General features: G+C 43.5%; 1 long non-coding RNA gene across 3 annotated transcripts in view; it reads right to left on the bottom strand.

Annotated features, from left to right (window-relative positions):
* LOC137444409 (uncharacterized) overlaps positions 1-13054 on the bottom strand; it is a 107653-nt gene extending 94599 nt beyond the window's left edge. For all 3 annotated transcript variants that reach the window (XR_010988157.1, XR_010988155.1, XR_010988156.1), the window contains exon 1: positions 12964-13054. This is a non-coding gene — a long non-coding RNA (uncharacterized lncRNA). The remainder of the gene's footprint in view (positions 1-12963) is intronic.
* Between the last annotated feature and the right edge of the window lie 12244 nt (positions 13055-25298).

The raw sequence follows: 25298 nt of genomic DNA on the forward strand, positions 1-25298 counted from the left end.
AAACACCTGTCATCCTACCCTGGGTATGCCACTGCTGACATGTTTATTGTGGCTGCATTAATAATTATGAGCAACAGTAGCAATGAGCAATAATAATTAATAACACAACCATCATCACATTAACAGTTATGATAGCTATTGCTGAACTTTTAGGATTTATATCAAGAATTTCAGTCCTTGGCCTCCTAGCAAAATCTGCTTTCATATTTGATGTTGTGATAGTAAGAAGAGATCACCAGTAACCCGAATCTACATTTCTCCCTTCCACATGTATTACATACATGGATGTAAATATCATTAAAAATGAATCTGTATGTCTACAAACAATCATTTAAAAGAACTTCTGTGGTGTTTAGCAGGTGCTAGTCGAAACACATAGGTCAAAAATACTGTTGAAGAGTTTTAAATGTGACTCTACTGGATTTTTATTAAGAGCAACCACATGAGTTTCACAGGAGAGTTATGTCTATGAAGGGAGTGACCTATCTGAAATTACAAGTTTTCTGCCCTATCAGGCTTCTTTTAAATGGCTTTTCTTCAAAATTACACAGGGTTTTGGAATTTCCCCTCCAAATTCTCTGTCTGCACTTTTGGCACTTGCTATACCTATGCGGTTTCATCCCAGAAGGGTGCTGCAGACAAGTGTTGAATCTGCACAAATGTTTCCAAATCAAAACAGTCAAAGTGCTACTCTATTTCCCTGGTTCTCTGATGTTTAGAAATAAACATTGGCAGTGCTTATTTAGGGCAGTTTGGAGCATTTCTGAGCACGTCAGTAGCACACTCTCTCCCAGACAGATCGAGTCTGCAGTTTTGTTGGGGGACTGAAAAATGAAGGCTTGGAAATGCTATTGAGGAAAATAAAAAGGAGGTAAGTGAAGTGTTGGATGGGACCCCTGCAGCAGTTGTATTTTTAAGCTGTGGCACCCTAATGGTCCCTGGGGACAGCTGAAAGCAGAGTCTGGTGGCAGCCTGTATTGGTGCTGGATGTGACCCAGTATCACCCAGATGAGCCCTCAGCTAGAATAGAATAGAATAGAATAGAATAGAATAGAATAGAATAGAATAGAATAGAATAGACCAGACCAGACCAGACCAGACCAGGTTGGAAGAGACCTTCAAGATCATTGTGTCCAACCCATCATCCAACACTATGCAGTCAACTAAACCATGGCTCCAAGCACCCCATCAAGTCTCCTACTAAACACCCCCAGTGTTGGCAACTCCACCACCTCCCTGGGCAGCACATTCCAATGGGCAATCAGCCTGTCTGTGGAGAATTTCTTCCTAACATCCAGCCTAAACCTCCCCTGGTGCAGCTTGAGAATGGGTCCTCTTGTTCTGGTGCTGGTTGCCTGGGAGAAGAGGCCAACCCCCACCTGGCTACAACCTCCCTTCAGGTAGTTGTAGAAAGCAATAAGGTCTGCCCTGAGCCTCCTCTTCTCCAGGCTAAGCATCCCCAGCTCCCTCAGCCTCTCCTCATAGGGCTTGTGCTCCAAACCCCTCACCTCTCTCCCTGCTTCTTTTCCCAGCCTTCCTGAATCTCTAGCCCATTCCTTACACATCTTATTGTCTCCAGTTTCCCTCACTGGAAGATTTTTTTTTCCACAGTCCACCTAATCCCGTGTAAAAGCTCTTTTACTCTCATTCTTTGAACACACGTTTTGCTCTTACCCAGAGAACAAATTCTGCTATCTAAATGTCCCCAAATTACTCGATTCAACCATTCCCTCCTTCTTAGCTTGCCTGTCTTGATTCCCTTCTTTTAAGTCATGCTTTGCTACTATCAAGACTACCTGCAATGTACAAATTGTTTCTATTTGTATCTGCATGTGAGGTTTCTTGGGAACATTTGCTTTAAAAACAGTATGAAAATAAACACCACCAGGGAAAGCTAAGCTGGCTCATTGTCAATACATTTTCCACCTCAGGAGGTTTTCTTTTCTTTTTTCTTTAGGTTTTTTTTTTTTTTTTCTTTCTTTCTTATCTGTGCATCATTTACATTATTGCTTTTTTTTTTTCTGGGAATCACTCCAGTGGTGGGACTAAAGGGTCATAATTTGATGGAATACAGCAACGGTGATGCCAGATAAAATGTGCACACACTGTTCCTTTTGGTTAATGTTACTGAGATAGCAGGATGTTGGAGAAAATGGATGACCTACTTTTATCCTCTGCATTAGAAATACATTTTACAAGGTGGTAAGGCTCCCTTGAAAATATATGCTAAATCCAAAGGGGGTTGCACCAGTATCCACCCCCTTTATACTGCTGTAAATAAGATTGGTATTATAAAGATAAGGGGGAAAGTACAAATATTTTTGTGTCTGCAGCATAGCTCCACCCTGTTATTCTTGGGAAACCTCATGTCCAGCTCTGCCATGGAACAGCATTCAACCATCCTCAACTGCTTTTAATTATATTAGTGGTGTTATTGTAACTGTTATCAGCTAAGGGTATCACTGAAGCAGTATTTATACAAAGAAGTAATATCATTTGTTGGACCAGCTGATATACTGACAAGGCTTTTTGGCTTATAAACCTGAAAAGGGGGTTGTGTGCCTGAAAACAGAGCTGCTTTTTTTCCTCCTAAACTATCAGTTTGTTCTAATAAAAGGTATTACCTCTCCCTGCAGATTTTGTCTCATTTAATTATATTAGCATTGAAAATAGGTGAACCAAATTGCATAAGATAATTTGTTTTGTCCCTAGACCACACTACTAGCTCCAGCTGAGGCCCTCTGTTTCCTAACTGCTTGAGAAGATCTAGAATACCAGGTTGCAATTATTATCATGAGCATAAAGTGTGAGACTTTGGGCTTTGAAGGAATCTCTGTCTTTGAAAGATAGGGCTGAGGTTCCCCAGGGTTGAGTCTACATGTACTTGTGCAGCAGCTGCCCTTGTTTGAGTCATGTAAAGTGACTGCTGTTGACACCAGCATTGGGTTTGGATGGGTCTCAAGGTCTGATCCAGCATGGCAGCTTCTCTATCTTCCACCTTGCTGTATAATTATTTTCATACTGACCCATTTCTCTGTCTGGAATAAACCCAAAGCAGAAGCCCCAGAATACTTGAACTTGTATTTCAGCTCAACACAAGTGAGAAACATCCAAAATCTGTAGCCAAAAGAATTTCTTACCAAGTTCCCAGCCAAATTTGCAGGCTCAAGAGAGCCCATGAATCGCAGATGAGCAGCCAGTCATTTGCTGCATAACTTTGCTCCTAATTAAAAATGGGCAAACATAATATATGGAGGCCTTAACTGGTCAAAAATACCACCAGGAATTCCATGTAATGGGATCAATGCTTAGCTCTGATGATGAGAAATAAAAGTGCTCAGTGCATGGGCAAAATATAAGCTGTTTGGCTAGCAAAGTGAAAATAGTTTTAAATGCTTCTTGGACCTTGACTACACAGCATTTAACTTCATGTTTGACTTTAAACACTGCAGAATGGCTTTGTTTTGGTCACGTGCACAGTGGCCTCCTCTTCACAGTCATTTCTCAGGAATAAAGGTTTTATTTAATGAAGAATTTGCAGACTGAAAGGATTAATCTTTTGTATGCCTAATTCCTTTGAGGTTTTATTTTTTTCAGAAGGAATATATTTGTTTCATAGCTTTCTGAGTGTATCTTTCAGCATAAGTGCTTGCTCTCTCTCTCCCCTTCTCTCCAGCTTGTTTACTCGGGGAATAAAAAGTTGACCTTGACTTTAAGGTCTTTGATGTTTCAGACTGTACAGTCAGCAGAGAGTAAGGGGAAAAATCAATGTGAACTGTATTAGAGAAGTAGAAGAGTAATGCATAAGTGCTGGGAAGTCATCCTGGAAATGGAAATAACTGAGGTAATTCTTAAAGGAGAGCATATCCCACTGATATATCTCTTGTGGTTAAACCCTCACATCCCACCTTCTCCTTCCTGCACCCTTTTTCTTTCCAGCTGTCTAGCTTACCTTTGAGGCCATTGGAAGATGAGGATGTAGCAGAGTGTGGTAGTTTTAGGCTATGTCTAAAAACCCACCATAGAGAGTATTCCCAAGGTTCCCACCTCAGCCATGTGGGAGTCAAGAGACAAAGCAGTGGCTTCTGTCTTCACCTCCCACCATCTTTGCCTCCGCATCTTCCACTCTGGATATCACAAGGGTCCTGCTAGCATCTCCAATTACAAAAATACATCAAAAGAATAATGAATAGAATAGAATAGAATAGAATAGAATAGAATAGAATAGAATAGAATAGAATAGAATAGAATAGAATAGAATTAACCAGGTTGGAAGAGACCTTTGAGATCATCGAGTCCAACATATCACCCAACACCATCTAATCAATTAAACCACAGCACCAAGCACCCCATCCAGTCTCTTTCTGAACACCTCCAGTGATGGTGACTCCACCACCTCCCTGGGTAGCACATTCTAATGGCCAATCACTCTTTCTATGAAGAACTTCTTCCTAACATCCAGCCTAAGTCTCCCCTGGAGCAGCTTGAGACTGTGTCCTCTTGTTCTGGTTCTGGTTGCCTGGGAGAAGAGACCAACCCCCACCTGGCTACAACCTCCCTTCAGGTAGTTGTAGACAGCAATAAGGTCTCCCCTGAGTCTCCTCTTCTCCAGGCTAAGCTACCCTAGCTCCCTCAGCCTGTCCTCACAGGCCTGTGTTTCAACCCCCTCCCCAGCTTTGCTGCCCTTCTCTGGACACCTTCCAGCAAGTCAACATCTTTCCTAAACTGAGGGACTCAGAACTGGACACAGTACTCAAGGTGTGGCCTAACCAGTGCTGAATACAGGGCACAATGACCTCCCTGCTCCTGCTGGCTACACTGTTCCTGATACAGGTCAGGATGCCATTGGCCTTCTTGGCCACCTGGGCACACTGCTGGCTCATGTTCAGCCTACTATCAACCAGCACCCCCAGGTCCCTTTCTGCCTGGCTGCTCTCCAGCCACTCTGACCCCAGCCTGTAGCTTTGCATGGGGTTGTTGTGAGAAAGGACAGCTCAGCAGATAAGGGACATGGTGTTGTTAATGAGAATGTCAGCGACTGATAAGGTAGCGTTTGTCATGAGTGAACTCACAAAGTACCCTGTCTTTACTGTGTTTAGGGAGAAACTCTGCTGTTTCCTTGCTATTTTTCAACTTATGGAGTGCAGTCCTAGCTGAGCTGCCTCGGCATCCTGTTGGGACATCAAGGTCAGGCAGGCAAAGTCAGACTTCATCTACCAGCAGTGCCTTTCTAGGAAGCTGTACAGATCATTGCCATTTGTATGCAAATCATGTTTGGTTCAATATATTTAAATATCAGAGAAATGTCCTCAGCAATAATAGCAGACTGTTAATACATATGTGTATGAAAGTTTTAATTAATTAGATGACATTAGAGTACCAGTTGTGTTCTCAAAACAGCTCAAAAGTACTCTTTTAAAGGGAATTAATATTTAATAGGAAAAAATGCAATAGCTTCCTGAAGTCTAAATTAAATGAGTGCACCTTTATGGCTTTTACAAGTGTTTTACTCATAATTTAGTATTCCAGGGAATTGCATTGTGTTTTCTGCAGTAGTGGGGGGTGCCCTGGGAAGTGCACCATCCCTCAGGCTTTTCTTCAGAGCCTGATTCCCAATCTTAAACAAGGAATTGTTGGAAGACTTTGAGAAAAGATGTCATTTTATCCCTTGAAAACAACTGCTGGAGGAAAGAGAAGGGTGAAGGAAGAGGGAGAAGACATGCTTTCTTGGGCTAGTTAGCTTGTGGTAGGTGGGAGAGGTCATTCTGGCCACCAGCCCACTGTGGACAGAGGCTCCATGCAAGCTGCAGGCAGAACTGGGGCCCTGCAGCACATCTGCACCTAGACTTGTGCCCCCCCAGCAGAAACCAAGTGCCACATTTACCACTTTCATAGGATTATCAGGTTAATGTTCCCATGGCTGGAATAATTAGGGTCACCTCTCAGATATTGTGAATTATGGTCCTGACCAGGGAATGGACCCTATGCAAAGAATCTGCAGGGGTTAATTCCCTGTGTGTGAAAACAGCTGACTTGTCATAGCAGTAATGGCCATTCCTCAAATAAATTAGACTCATACAGGCACATCCTTATTTGCAAATAACCCAGATGTGTCATCAAGTAATTGCCATTTTCCTTCTTATGCAATGGAAAATTAATCAGAAGACAGCCAAAGTGAACTTCAAGCTGAAGCCCTCTAAAAAACCCATGCTCTTGTAAAAAAAACAATATTTAGAGTTACTTTGAGAAGACAGCTGGTAAAATGTAGTCACTTTTTCCAAAGCAGAAGAATTTATAGACCCTATCTTCAACACAAATAATCTCTATTAGACTCCCTGGCTTTTAAAACCAAGTTCCACTAACCTTTATTTATCATACTTTCTCAGGACCACACAAATCAGACCAAAATAGCATGGCAGTCTCTTTTCTGTTAAGGATATAAAGCAAGTATGCACAGTGTCTAGCACTAAGTGCTTCAGCCATGGTTTTATTTCCATAACTGTTTCAGAGCCCCAGATGTTACTGCTTAAAGCCACCCTCTACACCAGCAGGGCTTCCTCAGCACCACGGCGTTATAAATAACACTAATAGTAGTAATAATAGTGAGCAGTCCTTAAGTTATCTCATATCTTTTCTCAATTTTGTTCTCGCAACACCATGTCAGGACATTTTGTCTGAGCTGATGGGAAGAAGAGGTATTGATTTTTCAAGATTGCTGGCTTTTTCTCATCCCATTTAGTGCCAGGGGCTCGGTATAAATTGCGCCGGGAGCACGGCACAGTGCAGGCACAGTCAGGCTGTGCTGCGCCGGGCTTGGAGCCGCAGCAACGCTGGCTTGCTCAGACAGTTCACAGCAGGGACCTTGCTTGAAACCTCAGTGTATTTTTAGTTGAGCTATGTGAGGGATAAAAGTAGGGCATCGGCACTCAGCAGAACTGTACAGACAGGTTTTGCATACAGAGCAAAACCAGAGAACGTGGCGGGGGCTGGGCTCTTTCTGCTTTTTTCTTTCATTCTGCTGACTTTGCGCTAAAGTTGAGCATCAGGGTTTACCCACTGAACTTACATGAGTTTCTGCAATAGACACGTGAGAGGAAAACAGCCTGGGCAGAGCCAGAGAGGAGCAAGCAGTCCTGCACTGGCCAGGCCTGCACCACCACCACCAGTGCTGGCAGGACCAGTGGCCCCATCAGGAGAGATGGAGAGAGCTAGGATTGGAAGGGATTTTGGCAGCTTCCTCAAGATATCCTCTCAGTGTTCATAGTTGGGAAAGCCATGGTGTGGAGACCAGGGAAACTGGCTCTACTCGAGGCACTTCTTTCTAGCCTTATTCTGTGGTTTGGAAAGCCATTTGAATGGAAAATGAAGAAAGTCTGAGGACAAATCAGAGAAGGAAAATGGGACCAGTACAAGAGGAGAGGAGATTAAAGGAGTGCAGTCTGGGCTTGAAAAACTCTTTGGTATCAGTATTTCTCCCCTCCAAAAGGAAGCATTTTATTTTCCCTGGAAGGAGACAAAATGAACAGCAGGGACTATTGTTGTGGCAAGAACACCTGGAGATGTGCTAGCTTCAGTGAGAGCTCGCTGGCAGGGATAGCAATGGCATAATTTGCAGCAACATCTGCAGCTGGCCCAACAACCACCTCTCCTCATTAATTAGCAGAAGTAGTACATTTGCCAGACAGTTCCGTTGGCTTTTGCCTTATTACTGTACCCCTTAGCTAATGAGCCATCCTCTTCCCTTCCTGCTGAGTGAGGTATACCCAATTTGACCACAGAACAGGCACAGAAATCCAGGGGGGTGACAGTGTTTACCATCATTTTGTGTATATACCCTGTGGGTCATATTTACTACAACCACATGATTCAGCAGCAGTGGGCTGTAGGCCTATGGAGATAATAGCAGAGGTTCACCAGTAACCCCTCTGTCTCTCCCTGTGCATCTAATTTTATGCTGCAAGGCATGCAACCATGTATGTACAATTCTGTCTTTTTCTCTCTGAAATTATTTTGGATTAGATGTAGTTTATTCACAATTCTGCCTTGGTCCTCCAAGCTGATAAACACATCCTTTCACCTTGGATCATTTTCTCTGCCTGAAAATAAGGACTATGACAATGTCCTTCAGGAATGACTTGGTTTCCACCTGTGAGACAGTATCATAACCTAGCTCTACTTAACCCCCACTTCCACAACATAGTGCAGCTATGCTAGAAACCAAGATGTGCATCAGTACACAAGGACCCCATGGATGTTACATGCCATCCCCATTGGGCATTGTCCTGGTGGTGAATTACTGCAGCAATAGAAAAAATAAATACAAGGCAGAGGAAGGTGGCAACCTTCAGTAAGTCTCTGGCAAGCTCAGCTTTCTTTTCCAGGGTTGCACTTATGATCAGATGTCATCTCCTGGGCACAGCTAAGGAGCTGCAAGGCTGTTACCTGGGGGGCTCCAGACCTTAGTACAAGAGAGCTTCTATCAAGCTGTGGCTGTCTAGCTCTGTTGGTCGTGCAGGCAGGATCCTGTTTGCCTGCACAGAGTGCTGAGCCTCAGGCAGTCGTGCTCAAGTAATTTCATGCACAGTTTAATTCTTTCCATAATGGGGAGGGGGACTTATTCCAAGAAAACCTGATCCAAAATGATCAAGGTGGCTTAATAACACAAGGCAAACGGCAGTGCTGTGGCCCTGCTAGACAATAGCAAAACACATTCGGATATGCAGCTCAGACCTTGCTGCATTACACATGTAATTAGGTTGTTTCCATGGTAATGATCTAATTATGGTCTTCTTGGCTTTGTGTAATCACATTTGCTGCATTTTGGCAGAGCTGTTTTCCTTATTTTTGAACTGCAACACTTGGCAAGATGTTCTTTCTGAAGCCGAATAATAATTTTGCCTGATGGAAACCGACAAGTCTGTGAGCTTTTATTTAAAGCAAGGTTGAAGATACAAGACAAGACAAAACCATATATATATATAGAGAGAGAGAGAGCATATATATAATATATATGTATATATAAAGAAGGATTTTTATGCCTGTAATTTCTATTCCTCCTTCCTTCCTACCTACCCTTATTTTTTATATTATTTTTTTCACAAGTGCTTAAAATAATAAATTGTAGCAGTGGCTTTCACATGGGAGGGGAAACTCCAGACACCTGTCTACTATTCACAGGGTTAGTGATGGGCTGACTTTAGGCCATGAGATTTCACCTCTCCCTACCTTTTTGTTTTGCTTTGTTTTGTTTTGATTTTGGTTTTCCCCCTTATCTGGGGTTAATAATTCCAACGTCAGGTGAGGTGTATATGCAAAATATGTATTATTATATGTAATGTATTATTTCTACAGATTCTGGTGGGCTTGATACCATAGAGACAGTTGGTGGGATCTTGGCCATGTAGAAGGCCAAAGGCAAAACTCATTAGTTTCTGTAGTGGTGCAATTTCCCATGTGGCTGTTGAAACACCTCAGATAAAACCAGATACAAAAAGCCAGATCTAGCAGCCTTGACCAATAGGGATCCTCCACCCTGCTGTTCCATAACTGAGCAAGCAAGGTGGTATTAGACTTTTGGTGCCACCTGTGGTATCTCTTGTAGCTGCCATGGCACTGGGGGTGAATCTGGTCACTGAATACGTTTGCACAAGTGAGATCCTCTTTACCAAGCTCCCTCCTCCCCACAGCTTGGCACATTCCTCTGTGTGATAGGGTGGTTTTAGGGAGTTCAAGGTTCTGCTGAGGCTGGTGCTTGTGGTGTTTGTAGGGATTTATCGCAGTCCATGCTCTGTTATGAAGGAGAGATGCTTATTATAGCTTCTAATCTCTCCTAAGGCAACTCTCTCCTTGAAGTCAGCAGCAAGATCTGGCTGTTAGTTTTCACTTATAAAGGTCTTTAGAGCTTTCTGGCAAAACAAAAGATATATTTCTAGTTTGAGAAATAAGGGATCTAGGGAAAGATAGGAGATAAAAGGTCAAGCAAGAGGAGCTTGTGAAATCACGCTGGAGCAGAACTGCAGGCTGTATTCAGCCAGGAGCTTGTATTGCAATTGACAAGGCTATTCATGGAAATGTTTTTGATCAGAGTTGCCATGACAATAGGAAACACCGAAAAAAAAAGAGCTGTGAAAGGTTACATCAGCGTCAGGCCATGAAGTTAAGATAAATCCCACACTCTGGTTATTTCTATGAGTCAGTAGCTTTCAGAGAGGTATTGCTAAAGGAAGGATTTGGTCCTCTGACTTTGAAGATTTGGGCAAACAGGTATGAAATGTAGATTATGATAGAAAAGATTTGCACCATAAAGAATTCACCGTGGAAGGATGTTGCAAATCTTTCTATTGCAAGAGCTGTTCACAGCTCTTGCTTAGTGTACTGAGTGCACACACAAGACAATGGAGCCCTCTGATTTTGGTGGACAGGGGGATGTGGCTGCTTTCTGAATGAATACGATGTAACACCCACTCTGCACATCCTCTAGGGTCTAAGGATTGAGATTTCCATCTCTAAGCCTTTACAGAGACATTTCAAACCCCCAAATAAGTGGCACTGAATTTCAAGGACCCAGTGAAAATAACTCACTTTTGAAAGCATTTTCTCACAATATCAGAGGTGACAAGAGTTATGTGAGGGTTTTTTCCTTAATTTAATGCATCTCTGAGTACAGGATCCCCTGAGCTTACATTAAGAAACAGAGAGTCTGTCCTTTGCTAGGATTCTATTTTTTGCAGAACTGACCATGCTGTTAACCCAGAGTAAGTAAGTTATGCTGTTGAGCCATATGATTTCATGTTATGTTCTGCAGAGAATTAAACTAACTGTGATTAGCTATTGGCACTTAGGTTTTAGCAGCTCTCAAATACCCAGATACACCCAAATAAGCCCACAACAAATGCTTGTGAATGGACAGGCAGCTGCACAGCTTCCCCTAGTGAAGTGAAAGCCTTTTCTGAAGACCTTTCCTCAGATCATAGCTAACTGACTTCCACATCTTCCCTGCAGAACAGGTAGGTATGAGTCACGTACCTTGGTGGAACATCTTTCCATCCAGTAGCTGGTAAACAGAGCACAGTCAAGGCATAGCAAGACATTTTGTTTCTCAGGTACCACTCCTCTTTTTCTTTCCCTTTTTTTTTTTTTTTTTTTTTTTTTTCAGCCAGCCAGAGGGAGGAAAAGGAAGGTGGCAATCAGCCAGGGGTTGGTGGCTCCAAGGCTGAGAGAGGAGAGCAAGCACTGGGGCTGGTGGGGACCAAGTTGCAGCAACGCTGTTTGCTTATGGCGGGGGCTTCCTAGAAACATCACACCACCAGGCCTTCACTGGAAACCTTACAGAACTCCTTCAGCTGAGGGGCCGTCCAACACTAGCAGTGAGTGCCTGGGGGAAAGGTCTGATCCGCCTGAAGAGGATGGGTTGGGTCCTGCCTGTATTTTGTCCATGCAGTACTGCTGTGTATTACAGGAAACACAACATAACCAAGAGGAAAATCATCTGCTTCTCTTCCTGTCTCCTCGATACCTAACAGCTCAGCAGCAGAAGGGATGGGCTTGTCTCCAGAGAGAATAATGGTATGTTAATTAGAGCCCTGTTCACTGAAACTGCGGGTTCTTGTACTTTGGCTCTGGTTGTGGTATTGGAGAACATGGAACAGCATATTTTACTGTGCAGGCTGCATAGAAGCCCCTGCTGTGCAGAGTCTCGTGTGTGATCTGCAGTAATCACCATCTCTTGCCTTCAAGGTATTGCACACTTGTAGGACTAATCAGAGCTGAGGAGCCCAACCTCCTTTCCACAAGTCTGTAAATTTTGTTAATTCCCACAAGTATTTTACATGTGTCTGCAGAGGAGACCAGACACAGACACACAGACACACACACCAGTTTACTCTGCCCCTGTTTCCTTCTTGCATAACCCAGATATTTGCATAATAGCAAGCAGCAGTGCCAAGTGCCGGGTGACTCTGTTCCTGCTGCACAGGCTCCATATGCTGCCTATCTGTGTCAATCCCAGGGAGCTGTGCAATTGCAGGAGGACCATTTGCAAACTGTATGTGTGCAAATTAGAGCTGATACTCTCCAGCTTTAATTCAGGGACTGAACCTGATCCTGGCTCACACCCTACCCATCAGATAGCCTTAATGCCCAGATCAATACAGCCAAATAATTACAACTGGTTGGAAAGCTAAGTGTATGTTTCCAGGGTTTTTTTTTCATCAAAGCAAAGTCCCAGTGATGTGTTCCTGCCAGAGCTTATACAATTCTCCTTTATTACACTGGGAGCACACACAAGTCTAATACTGCATAATACTTTTTACATGAATGCTCTCAACCAGACATTTCCTCTCATCTAAATCCAGCTCATCTATCTTGGTTTGAATCTCTAATTCTGCATGTGTAGGATGGAAACTGTCCCTCTGCTTCCCTGTTGTTTTAGTGCCAAATCCACTGATGTCAACAGCCAGAATGAGAGTGATTCAGAAAAATGAAAAACTGGTCCATGAAAGTTTAGAGATCTCACCTTTAGGTTTCATTAACTAAAGTTAGTTGATATAATGGCCCACTTCCTCCTGGTCACCCCAGGTTTTTGTTTCTCAAACAGATGTTACCTTTTTGCTCTTTACATATTTGTATGATTAATGGCTGAGAGAAGCTTGTCGTTAGCAGAAGAGATACTGACAAGCAGAAGAGATACTGACAAGCAGAAAGCCATTTCAAACCACACTGGGAAGCACAAGTCATCTTAGAGGTCTCCTAATTTTCTGTGTCAGATGAAGCACTGATGAGGTCACTCTTTCTGACCACAAAACATTGACTCTCAAGCCAAAAGGATATGGGACCATTCAGTGCATGGTGTCAAGTGAAACATTAACATTTCCCCCGTTTTCACTTTATATTGTGTGGAATCAGCAAGGTCCACAAGGCACAGATCAGGACGTGAGCCACAGATCAGTGATATATAAATCTCACCTCTGTGCACTGGAGTAATGTTGAGAAGGTGAACCCTCTTCTTCTGAAATGCAGTGTTCAGCTCTGACTTCTAGGACATCTGGAGTCAAACATCAACAGTCACCCTGTGGTAGCAAAAAAGCAAAATGGCTGAAATAATTAATTGCACTGCTATAAGTTCTCTGGCATGAGAATCACTCATCTAGAAAAGATGTTGAGTTGCTGGAATGTGTCCAGAGAAGGGCAACACAATATTCTATTCTATTCTATTCTATTCTATTCTATTCTATTCTATTCTATTCTATTCTATCCTATCTATTCTATTCTATTCTATCTATGAACACAGCTATGAAGAAACCATCATGACCATGGGCTGTAGCACACACACACACAAAGCATATGTACACACAGATTGCTAGAATGCACATGGTGCATGTGGCATAATTCATGGCTTTTCCTGACGGCTGTCACAAATCTGAGATGTATTGGGTGACAAGAGTTCCTGGGTAGCCTTTTAATTAGTCCACAGCTCAGCTGCGTTGTAAAGTTTACTCTCTGACACTGCATCCAGAATTTATAACCTTTTAAATCAAAATAACATCTCAGAGTTTTGCTAATAGCAGGTGTTAATGATAAAATCACATGTCCAAAAAGGGGACATGTTAGATAATTATTCACAATATTCATAACTGTTTCTCAGGCCAGTGTGACACCCTAGAAAAATTAACCTGGAAATTATGTGGGGCTCACAGATGTCACTCTCTTATCTGTATATTACCTGCTACTCGTGCCACTGGAGGTGGTATTAGGGGAAAGATACACTTTGCCCATCTGTGGTAAGTCCTGCCCAAGACTGCTTGCTAAATGAGCAAGGTATGGATATTACAAGGCCATCAGCTCAAGCACATCCATATTGGAGCGGAATATGTCTTGGTGAACACACCCAGGACTTGGCAGCCTTAGTGAACCCTAGATCTAGACCTTAGGAGGACAGGTAAGATATTGGCTTGAGAGGATTTGGGGTGGTGTAGTAGATAGCTCTCCTGGGCACATGGATATTTTGCGTCAATAAGACACACAATGAGCTCTTGGCTTTTTAGCAGCTGCTGCCAGATGTGACCTACCTTTTGCTAGAATAGGAAGGAGAAAGTCATTACCTCCAAAGCTGGTTTGAGGACATACTGAGTGCTTACTGCAGAAACAACTGTTCCCTGAAAGAGTCTATGTTGTGCAGTTGTTTCTTACTGCAAGGCAGTTACACTGTATTGCTTTTTCATACATCAAAATGCTCTTGAGGTTGATGGCAAAAACATAGACAATCTGGTGTCACTGTCAGGATCATGGGCCATCACGGAGGTGGTATAACAAGTGCAGTCACTGACTGAGAAGTAATTTATGCAAAAAGACAGCCAGTGTGTGACTGACAGGCAGTTGTTGGAAAACATTTACAAAAACATAACCTTCCTTCATCCCCAATATCAATTTGTTTGCAGTTCTTTTGAAAAGTTTATTTCCCCCTTTGTCCAATTACAGGTTCTCTTGCAATGAGCTTTCCTTTCAAACCACAGGTTTCTTTCAAATTGAAATTTTTTCATTGGGAAAATCTCTACAGGGACATTTCAATCACTGTAACCCTTTTTCCTTCAAAAAGATTGCAAAATATTCTTTAAATGAAGTGTTAAATGTACACTAAGTGGTTCAGTGTCAGCTACCAATGATTTCTGACCATCACTGTTAAGTCTTAACTAACACTATAGCAAATTAACCTGTAGAGTACAGCCCAGGGTAAATGTCCAAAGAGTAAGGCATGAACATAAAAGACTGACTTTCAACAGCAGGTACACTCCTTTTTGGATTTACTGCATCTGTATCCATACTGTAAGTAGTAGGTTAGAGTATACCAAACTAGACAGACCTCAAACAGTCTACAGGGTCTAAGTGGCCACTATGTTTGGTTTGTTCAAGTGCATTTTAATCATCCCCAGATGGAAAGCTATTCCTCACAATGTAAAGGGATTTGAGTTAATTGCACTGCAGATTGTGGCCATCATCATTAAGCACAGACTTGTTTGCAAAAAGCAGGGAAACTTCCTTTCTACATTTGTTGATGGTCTTTCTTTACAGTTAAATGACTTTTCATTATGACATAAGAGAAGGAAAAGAAAGATTTTTGGTGAGTACTTTTCCCTATTTCCAGTAACCCTTTCCATTTTGAGAACAGTTGTAGGAAAAGCACATGCAATGCATTGATATTCCAAGGTGCTGGTTGTGAGGGTCACATTGGCCAGGCTCCTGCAGGTCTCTATGTTCTAGGAAATGACAGATACCTCCAGGGCATCTCAGCCCCCACTAACCACAGGTAATAGAGCAGGAGATGGTTGAAGGCTTCCAAGAACCCAGCCCATTCAGAAAGACCAACTTGTGTTCCTAAATATCCATGTCTGGGAAGGATTTTGCACCCATGAGGAGAGACCAGCAGAGGTGTGTGGTTTGGATGCTGTTGGCTGTGGGTAAAGGCCTGGAAGCAGTGAAGAGCCAGAGGGAAGCCCATTAGTTAAGAGCTGAGGTTCCTGATGCTGTTATCACTAATGCCTTCAGAGCAGGACAGGGCTGCAATCAATTTCATAATAAATCAACCCCATTTTCTAATATGAACCAATTTATCTGCCAGGCTGACTTGCCAAACACTATTAGAGGCTGAGGTCAAACTGAAAAAGACGTATCACATTTTCAGCTTCTCCTTCTAACTTCGTATCTCCAAGGCATGCTCTGCAGTCACTGGTTCACAGCTCTTTACCCTCCCTGGAGACTTCTCCACCAGGAGACTTTCATTAATAGATGATGCAGACACAGCAGGAATTATATATTTAATGCCAGTCACACAACAGCTTTAAGTCTGAAACTAGCACCTGCCTTTTGTCACCACTGTATAAAAGATAAAAAGAGTATTTGAAAGGCTTGACTTGCAACAGAACCAAGGAAATCCTGCTGCACCACAACCAAGTAGCGTTATGATTTGTGTGTGTTCATTTAAGCTACAGCTCTGGTGGAGACACTCAACTTCAAGACTTAGCTATGGTAAATAAGATAAGTGAGAGATTTGAGATTGCTATTTATAGCAGGGATCACACAGAGGTGACCATAAAAATGATTAATACCTAACAAATATGGATGGCATTAATCTAGGGATACACAGAAGAAACAAAGGAATCTCTGCCTTGAATGGTCATTGTACAGCACAGGCTTGTGAAACATTCACGCATACGTGAGCGAGGAGCTGGGAGCTGCTGGGGGCTGGGAGCCTTGGACTACACTGGATAAAAACACACCAAATGTTTAACTATTCATCTGACAGTGCAGAGCAGCACAGTTATTACCATTCCCAGACGAGCAGAGCATATCGATTATCCCATTCAGAAGAGTTAAGGTGTTGCTGAAAGCAAGAATAATAATAATTGCAGCAGCAGTTAGCAGGTTGGGTGGGTATGTATGTGAGCCTGCATGTAAACAAAGGGTGAGAGGTGTCTTCTAGAGGAGGAGCAGTGAAAGATGCAATTAGTCTAAATAAAAGCTTGGGCACAGGATAATGTAACCAAAACTGCAAGACAAAAAGGAATGCAGTTAACTTGCAACAAGGCAGATACAACTCACATCTGATTGGAAGAGACCCCAGAGATCATCCAGTCCAACCCTCAACCCAGCACTGAAGGGGCAACACTAAACCACGTCCCTAAATGCCAGGTCCCCATGCAGCTTAAACACCCCTAGAGACTCTACCACTGCCCTGGGCAGACCATTCTGTTGTTTGAGAACCCTCTCTGTGAAGAAATATTCCCTAGCATCCAGCCTGAACCTCCGCTGGTATGGAAATCGACGACAGAGATGGGAATCAATACGGCTGACCAATATGATCGAGTATGGTTCCTTTATTGTTCCAGTGTTGCAGGCTGATGGTGTAGGCCTGTAGTGCAGGTACAGCACAGTAAAGTGTAGAAGAAGAGGAGACAGGAAAGGCAGAAGTGCGTAGCGAGGGAACTGCTACAACTTATATAAACTCGGAGAGCCTCATTGGCATGGCTCCATTAGTTCCCTATGATGACCACACATCACACTATTACAGATTATTGGTCCAACTACTAATGACACAACGAGGTTTGTTGATGCAGGTGCATGTCCTGTTGTCCCAGGATAACTGTCCGTGTTTATAGCTACCAGTGTCTTGTTTTAGTTACAAGCTGCATGCACAGCCCTGTTTTGGTACACTGCTAGCTGGCTCTGCACTTATGCTGAGCATGGCCTAGCACCATGTCAGGCTCTAGGCCTGCACTGCCAGATTGCTCACACTGCTCGTCGCTGGCATTGCCACACACTGGTGCACCTTGAAACCATTTCCTCTTGTCCTGTTGTTTGACACCAGAGAGCAGAGGCTGTCCCCTCCTTGCTCCGGCGTCCTTTCAGGTAGTTGTACCACAGGCTATGTGCTTCAGGCTCTTCACGAGCTTTGTTGCCCTTCTCTGGACATGTTTCACCACCTGAATGTGCTTTTTGTAGTGAGGGGCCCAAAACAGTATTGAAGGTGTGGCCTCACCAGTGCTGAGTACAGGGGAATGCCTGCTGGCCTCTGTGTTTCTAGTACAAGGAATAGAATAGAATAGAATAGAATAGAATAGAATAGAATAGAATAGAATAGAATAGAATAGAATAGAATAGAATAGACCAGGTTGGGTGTTGGGTGATAGGTTGGACTCGATGGTCTCAAAGGTCTTTTCCAACTTGGTTAGTTCTATTCTATTCTATTTTATTCTATTCTATTCTAGTCGTCTAGTCTAGTCTATTAACATCCTTCCCTAATGTTAATTTAAAAAATAATATTTTTCAGGCAGAGAAGAAATGGCCAAATCAGCAGTAAAGAAGACTACTTATGATGGGCTTTTAAAAAATAATGCACACAAATACATAAAGGGAAGGATGTACTCTCTTAACCTTTCCCTTCTAAGAGGCTGACCTTTTCCTACCCTGGATTGTATTTAGCTGATGTACATTTTCAGATGCAAATCTGATTTGGTACAAGGCCTGCTAGACTCATAGGAAGGTTTTCCACTGGCATTCATCAGCACTGAGCCAAGTCCATACCACTAATGAATTTTCTAGGATAGTAATAATAAATATTATGAGTGGTGTCACCTTTGTTATAAATCCAGAGACGCTGATAGTAAATTTGGCACTACTTTAGAATTCCTGAAACTTTGGTCCAGAGGCCTTTCCATACTTAGCCATGAGGCTAAATACACTGAGAAAAAAACAGCAAGAAAGTGGGACAAATGGTGAAAGTTTATTGCTCAGATTCTGAATGCAATAAAAGGAATAGGTTCCACAGGGCAACCACAAATTACTTCACCAGGGCCTCACAGAGAGTAAATGGTTTGTGCTGATGACTTGGGTATCAACAGCCAAGAAGATGTAATATCATTAGTCAGAAACTTGCCCTCTGTGATGTTTGCATAATGTTAAATATGAAAAAATAAATATGAAGAAAAACAGGTTTTGGGTTGTCAGGAATTTTGAGGGTGGTTTCTCCTCCCCCCCCACCCCCCAAAAAAAAAATCTAAAAGTTATATTTGGTTGACTAATGTCTGTTTCATCCTATCATTAGATTAACCTTCTGAAGGAATTAGAAATGGAAAATTTTTAACCAAGTAATTAAAAACACTGTAACAAAGTGTGATATTTTCATGTATGAATGCCAAAACTGATCATTTTAACTGTAGAAGCTAAGATTCACACATAGCTTCTGTTGATGCAAATTGCATTTTCTGGGGACTCTTCACTGAAATGTGAGCTGGGCAGTGGATTTATGCACTAAACATACCCAGATGAGAGCAATGTTGTGTCCAGTTCTGAGCCCCTCAGTTTAGGAAAGATGTTGACTTGCTGGAAGGTGTCCAGAGAAGGGCAACAAAGCTGGGGAGAGAAGAAGAGGAGAGGCTGAGGGAGCTGGGGTTGCTTAGCCCAGAGAAGAGGAGGCTCAGTGGAGACCCTATTGCTCTCTACAACTACCTGAAGGGAGGTTATAGCCACGTGGGGTTTGTTCTCTTCTCCCAGGCAACCAGCACCAGAACAAGAGGACACAGTCTCAAGCTGCACCAGGGGAGGTTTAGGCTGAATGTTAGGAAGAAGTTCTTCACAGAGAGAGTGATTGGCCATTGGAATGGTCTGCCCAGGGAGTGGTCACCATTACTGGAGGTGTTCAGGAAGAGACTGGATGGGGTGCTTGGTGCCATGGTTTAGTTGATTAGATAGTGTTGGGTGATAGGTTGGATTTGATGATCTTTAAGGTCTTGTCCAACCTATTCTATTCTATTCTATTCTATTCTATTCTATTCTATTCTATTCTATTCTATTCTATTCTATTCTATTCTATTCTATTCTATTCTATTCTATTCTGTTCTGTTCTGTTCTGTTCTGTTCCATTCCATGCTATCAGCAGAGCAGGACAAGAGGCATGGAGGATGCAGACAGAGGCATGCCTGGTGGCTGGGGGTATTGCCTGGCTTTCTGAGCTGTGTCCCTGAGCAGAGAGGCTGGTTTCACCACTGGAGCTAATAGAAGCTCTGTTGACTCTTTGGCTTCAGTCTCCCCAGTTCATCCTGGCAGGGGTACAGGGGTTGGGGCACCCATCACCCAACTGGACAGCCATGGTGACCTGCTGTCCCACTGATTTCCACATGGCACTTGTTTGGGAAGGCACTCCTAATGAACGAGCACATCAGGAAACTGCAATAACAGTAAAATACCTGCTAGGAAGCAAGTTGTAATTTCTCTCCTGATATAAACCTATCTGTAGAAAATGATCCCACAGCCACTTATATTAAACTGTCAGTGAGCACATCCCTTAAAAGCTTTTTATTCTGTTTTTAATTTACAGCATCTGACAAGGAAGAGAATTGAATATCGCTGGTGCCGATTCCAGCACGGCTCAGCCCATTTGCTCTGGCCGAGCGCTGGGACAAGTGCCCCACAGTCTAAGCTGTAGATCCTGTTTTTTCATTAACAGATATTGTCACTCCACCACCTCTGTGCTCTGGTTTTATCCAGCTGCAGAGCTGTGGAAAGCATTACGTGACTCTCTCCATTAGGCATTAAGAAGATGTATATCTGTTCGTGTAGAATGTTCTCTGGTTGCACATTTCCTCTCCTTTCTCAGCAAATTCTCATTTATCCCACAATATTTTAGACACCTGGAGGTGGGCAATGCACTGGGAGTGTCTGTGGTCATTCTGGCCATGGCAGCTGGGAGGGGCACAATCCCAGTAAGGACAGTGTACAGCTCTCACCCAGAGTAGCATACAGCCCATGATCTCTCAGGGTCCATCCACTGTTTGGGGATATTTATAAAAGACAACAAAGAAAGAAATCCTTCTTTCACTTGGCTTAAATTTACTGCAGCTGTAGCTGCATCTCCACTGCAAAATGGTATCTGCAATCAATAAATCTCAGAACTCAGCATCATGTTTAAATTTAAGGAGAAAAAGTCCAAACCTTGTGATACTCCAGAGGCAAGTCCATGAGCATCTGCTGACAAATCCTGACTTTTGCAGAGGGAAATATCTGCATGTTTTTAAGCCCTGCATCTGCTTGGTGTCAGGGCAACCCAGCAGCATCTCTTCTGGGTCCTTCACTGCTCTATGATCAGTGCTGCATCAGACACTTCAATGTCATAGCATCAGCTTGTTATTAAGTGGAAAGAGCTTCCCTTGATTAGCTTTACTTTCTGCTCAGTAGGTATTTAAGGAAGCAATCTGAGTGTTGTCTTCTGTGGTATGCACTAGGACAGACAAAGGTTTCTGCCCTCAGATGCACGCCTGTGTTCAGACACAGATAGGGTGTGGGACAGCGAATCTTGGCCATATCTCCTGAGCACAGCGCAGGACCAAATTTTGGAAGCAAAGACCCATCTTTCATTTCAGTGCAGTCAGCTGATGGCAGAAGTCAAGCAAGGAAATCCTCCTGCTCTGGGCGGCTAAGGAAGGTCATCCTGGCCTGTTCATTAGGAGAGGACACATCAAAGATACCCTCTGCAGCTACACCCACCTGTTGTAGTCTGCTAGACACTATCACCTGTATGTTAAAGTTGTTGGAGATGCAGGCTTCAAATAATTTTGCAGGATAGTATAATGGGGCCTCCATTTTCAGCCCTTCCTTTGGTGTCAGGAGAGAGTGAGGCTGGGCTGGTTTTATTTATAAACCCACAGTGAGTAGTGTGAGTGTTGCAACCGGCTCCCTGCACTAAGTGTGGCTTTGGCACATGCTCTTGAGCTTCCCCGAGTGCTTTTGGTTAGGGAAGGAAAGCATCTCAGACTGTCTGCCACCCCATTTGCTCTGGCCAGCCCTAGCATGTGACAGTGTCCATTGTCCCCAAAGGTTTTTGGCAGGGCCATATTGCATGCAGTGGTGCTGCAAGGATACAGAAGAAAGCTACAGACAATATTACCATGCAAAGAGCAGCTAAAAAATAAGTCTATCTTTGATAAAGCCACCTGACTTTTATTGTCTTTTGTTCTTACTTATGCCCTGGGAGGGCCAGGCCGGTCACTGCTCACATCTCTGGACAGCTTGTTCAGCTGGTGTGCCCAGGATAGGACTTGCTGGACTACCTGGGCTGTACATGGCTGTCAGAAGATTGTGGCTTCCAAAAAGTAGACAGAGATGTTGGGAAAGACAGAGGGGAAACATGAGAGAAGCAGCACAGCTGAGCTTAGAGTCCTGGAAAATCTACAAGGCCCTGAAGACAGCGGAGAAATCATTACTCCTGTGGAACATATTTGAGCCTGTGCCAGGGGAAAAACTTCTGAGGTTAAACTAACAAACGGAGGCATTTTTCTGCCACAAAGAAGCTCTCTTTTAGGGCTGGGTAACCTAATCCATTTGAGGCACTGAGAGTGGCTCATGGAAATGTTTGGTGCATGGAAGGGGAGGGAGGCAGGGGACAGTGCCAGAGATGAAGAAGAGCAGAGGTATTCCACCCAGCAAGCCACACTGCCACTGCACTTAAGTTCTTTCAACAAAGGCACAAGGGTTACCAATACAGATGCACCTCATGGGCTGCACCTATGAGCTTTTTAGGAGCCTTATAGAGGTTTTCTGAGAGTACCAAGAACCAGCATAGAAGAAATTACATCTTCTGCCTGAAAGCCTCCCTAAAGACCTGCTGCTGTCTCTGTGTGACTCATCTCTCTCTGCAGCTCATGGGCAAATGTTTTATCTTCCAGATGTGCCATAAAATAAAAACATTAAAACTTGCAAGATACCAAAAGAACCAGTCATTTATGTCAGGTACATCCTACAGATGGGAGGAAAAAAGTCTCTAAAGCAAAATTCAGTGCATTTGCAGATGCTCATGAGCTCAGTATCCATATGCCTCACAGCATTTGGACCTGGCAGTGAGCTGCCCATGCTATCAGGCACGGGGTGCTCCCAGCACCTCAGATGATGACTGCTCCTGGGTATATAACCACCTCTGGTAGCCAGCAGAGACAAGCCCAAATTGCCACTGGTCACTGGGGAGCCATGAGAGACTCTTAGAGATGTCTGTGTGCCTCTAGTTCCTGGTGATAAATCAGTCCAAAGTCAGGACAGTAGCACACCTATGTGAGACATGTCATATTTCACAGCATTACTTCATTATTCCCTGAGTACCCAGCAGAGTCAAACCCAAGAAGTGTTTTCCCATCTTTGTAATTTTCCCGGCCTGTACATTAGTTAGCAATGGAAAATCAGGAATTCTTTCATCAGCAAATGGGAGACATCTGTCCTCCCCAATATTTGCCGCCTTTCAAGTTCCCCCTGATATTTCTCTTCTCTTTTACTGTTCTCTTTTGAACATTTTTCAACAGCTTTCTAGTGTAGGCAAGAAAACACTGAAGTTCCTCCAGACTGGTTGCCATGTTAAACACATCCTCCACTGTCCTGAGTCTGAAATGAAGCCCCAGATGAAGCACAGTGCTCAGCTGTCCACCTGGGAATGATGGGGCAGCGGGACTAGGGCAGAGTCTGTCTGGTTGCTGAACTGATGGGCTACCAGCAGCCCCCACTGGGAAATGATTGATTAGTTTTGCCTTTGCCATCTGTTAATTAGCAAAAGGAATGTATTTGCAGATGTGAAGAGCTGCCTGAAGGGAAGAAAGCAGCTGAACACATCAGTACCCTTAGGTCAGTGCTGACAACACACAGCAGTATTTGAAGCTTCTCATGACTCAGCCATGCCAAGGATCAGCTCATGATTCATGTTTTCTCCAGCCTAGAGCCACTTGCTGCCTGTGTTCTGCCACTTTTATACCAAGGAAGGAGAGGGAAGAAGAGAGGTTGTCCCTGTGCTTGAGTGATTAAAAAAATACAGTGACTGAATTCATAAACACCTACATGTTTACATTGCTATTGTCAGAGCACAGGACTGCAGGATCATCCTGGGGCTGAAATCCAGCCCTCAGCTGCACCCAGGGCTTTATATCCACTGAACAGCGTGGGCAGAGTTTGGTGCCAGGACTAGGTGCAATTTCATGTGCTATATCCCCTTGATTGCCTCCTTAGAAATTATAAAATTGTACTGTATTTTAGCACTGCAGTCACAAGACAGCAGTTTCCATCTGAATGATAATGAAACACTCCAAGGTTATGTTGGGACTTCACTGGCTCTGGTACAGATCAGTTCAAAGCTACAGAATTAAAAATACATTGCACTAGTAAGTGTTCCTCATTTATAAGTTCCTCTTCAGGAGTAATTAAATGTGACTTCTTTGTTTGTTTCTTTTGGATGGCTGACTTGTTAGATAGCTGTCATGGTTTTGTCTGAGGCTTGACAAAGCGAACTGGAAGATTTGAGATATTTAAAGAGAGTAACAACATCCCAAGGAGAATTCCCACCTGGCCATGGCAGGAGCTATCACTCAGGAAACATGCTGCCAGGTCTGTGAGCTAGGGCCCAAGAGTGTTTCAACCTACCAGAGTAAAACACTGCATAGGTCTGACTCTGCATCTTCTTCCTCACAGAGCAGGGTGCAGGGGCTTCTTTGGATCTTGTGTCTGTACCTCCAACAGAAATGCTTCTAGAAATGTGAGGCACAAACTTCTGGGGTGCTGTGAAGTTTCCAAATTGCTGAGAGGCCTCACCCTGTGCTTCTGCATGGCCCTGAAGTTAAATCCAGTTATTCACTCAGGCAATGTAACTGGGAATGGACCTGGGGGTGCACTGGGGATACACCCACAGGATGCACACAAGAAAACACCAGGAATGCGCTAGGAATGCACTCAGCAGACATCCTGCCTCACTTTTTACCTTGCTTGAATAGATGTGTTTTTAATCTAATAACATGGGGTCCTACATAAGCATAAAGCATCACTAGGGGTGATTTTCCAAGTGTGCTAAATTACAAAACAACTGCATGAAAGCCATTGTAGTTACACCTTTGTGGCTCAGCAAACTACATCTAGCCTCTCCAACGCCCCAACAGCCATTTCCCATCAAAGAATATGTGCTAGCCAGGGAAAACTCAGCAGCAGCAATACGTGATGTTCACCACCTGCTCTATCCAGGTCATAAGGCGAGCAACTGCTGCTCCAGACATCTGTCCTGGAAGTTAGGAAAGAGGTGGGAGAAGAGCCCAGGACTTGAGGGGTGAACCTGTGGTCTCCTCTGCAGAGCAGCAACAACATATTTGACCTCCTGGCTGCTGGTGTAAGTAAGCAGGAGACTGAGGGACCAGATGGGGCTCCTGAGCATTTTATGCCGTTGAAGCCAAAGGAATTTGCATGGAAACAGGGAGGGAAAAGTTTCATTCTGGCTGTCACAGACAAATATCCAGACAATTAAGGTCAGGGGCTTATCAAATGTTGGGTCTATTTATGTTTGTTTATTTATTTGTTGGGGTTTTTTCTAATGTCTTCGCTTCAGGGACAGGGTGGCTGTGTTTGAGCCCCATGAGCTGCTGATTTTGCAATCTTCACTCTCGGGTGCAAATGTTTTGTTTATATTGCCAGGCATGCGCCATTTCAATTTGTGTTTATATCTCCTGTATCAATCAGTGAAACAGTCTCAAGAAACAAGGCCAGGCCAATGAGAAATATGCAGGTTTTGTTTGGACAGAGATGCAGCATTCCTGACAGCTGGCTACACCTCAATAAGACTCTGCGAAAAATGGTATTTGCTGCTCTCCACCTTGCAAACAGAGCCCAAACCCAAGCTTTTCCCACTGGTGTCTGCTAAACTTGATGGGGTGGGTAGAGATGATTAACTGCTGACTTCCCTCACTTCACTAGCTCTTTAGATGATAAAAAAATTCCTTTTCTGGGCAAAGCCTGAG

This window comes from Melanerpes formicivorus, unplaced genomic scaffold (assembly GCF_026170545.1).
Source record: "Melanerpes formicivorus ecotype bairdi unplaced genomic scaffold, bMelFor1.0.p_v2 SCAF_12, whole genome shotgun sequence".
Classification (NCBI taxonomy): Eukaryota; Metazoa; Chordata; class Aves; order Piciformes; family Picidae; genus Melanerpes; species Melanerpes formicivorus.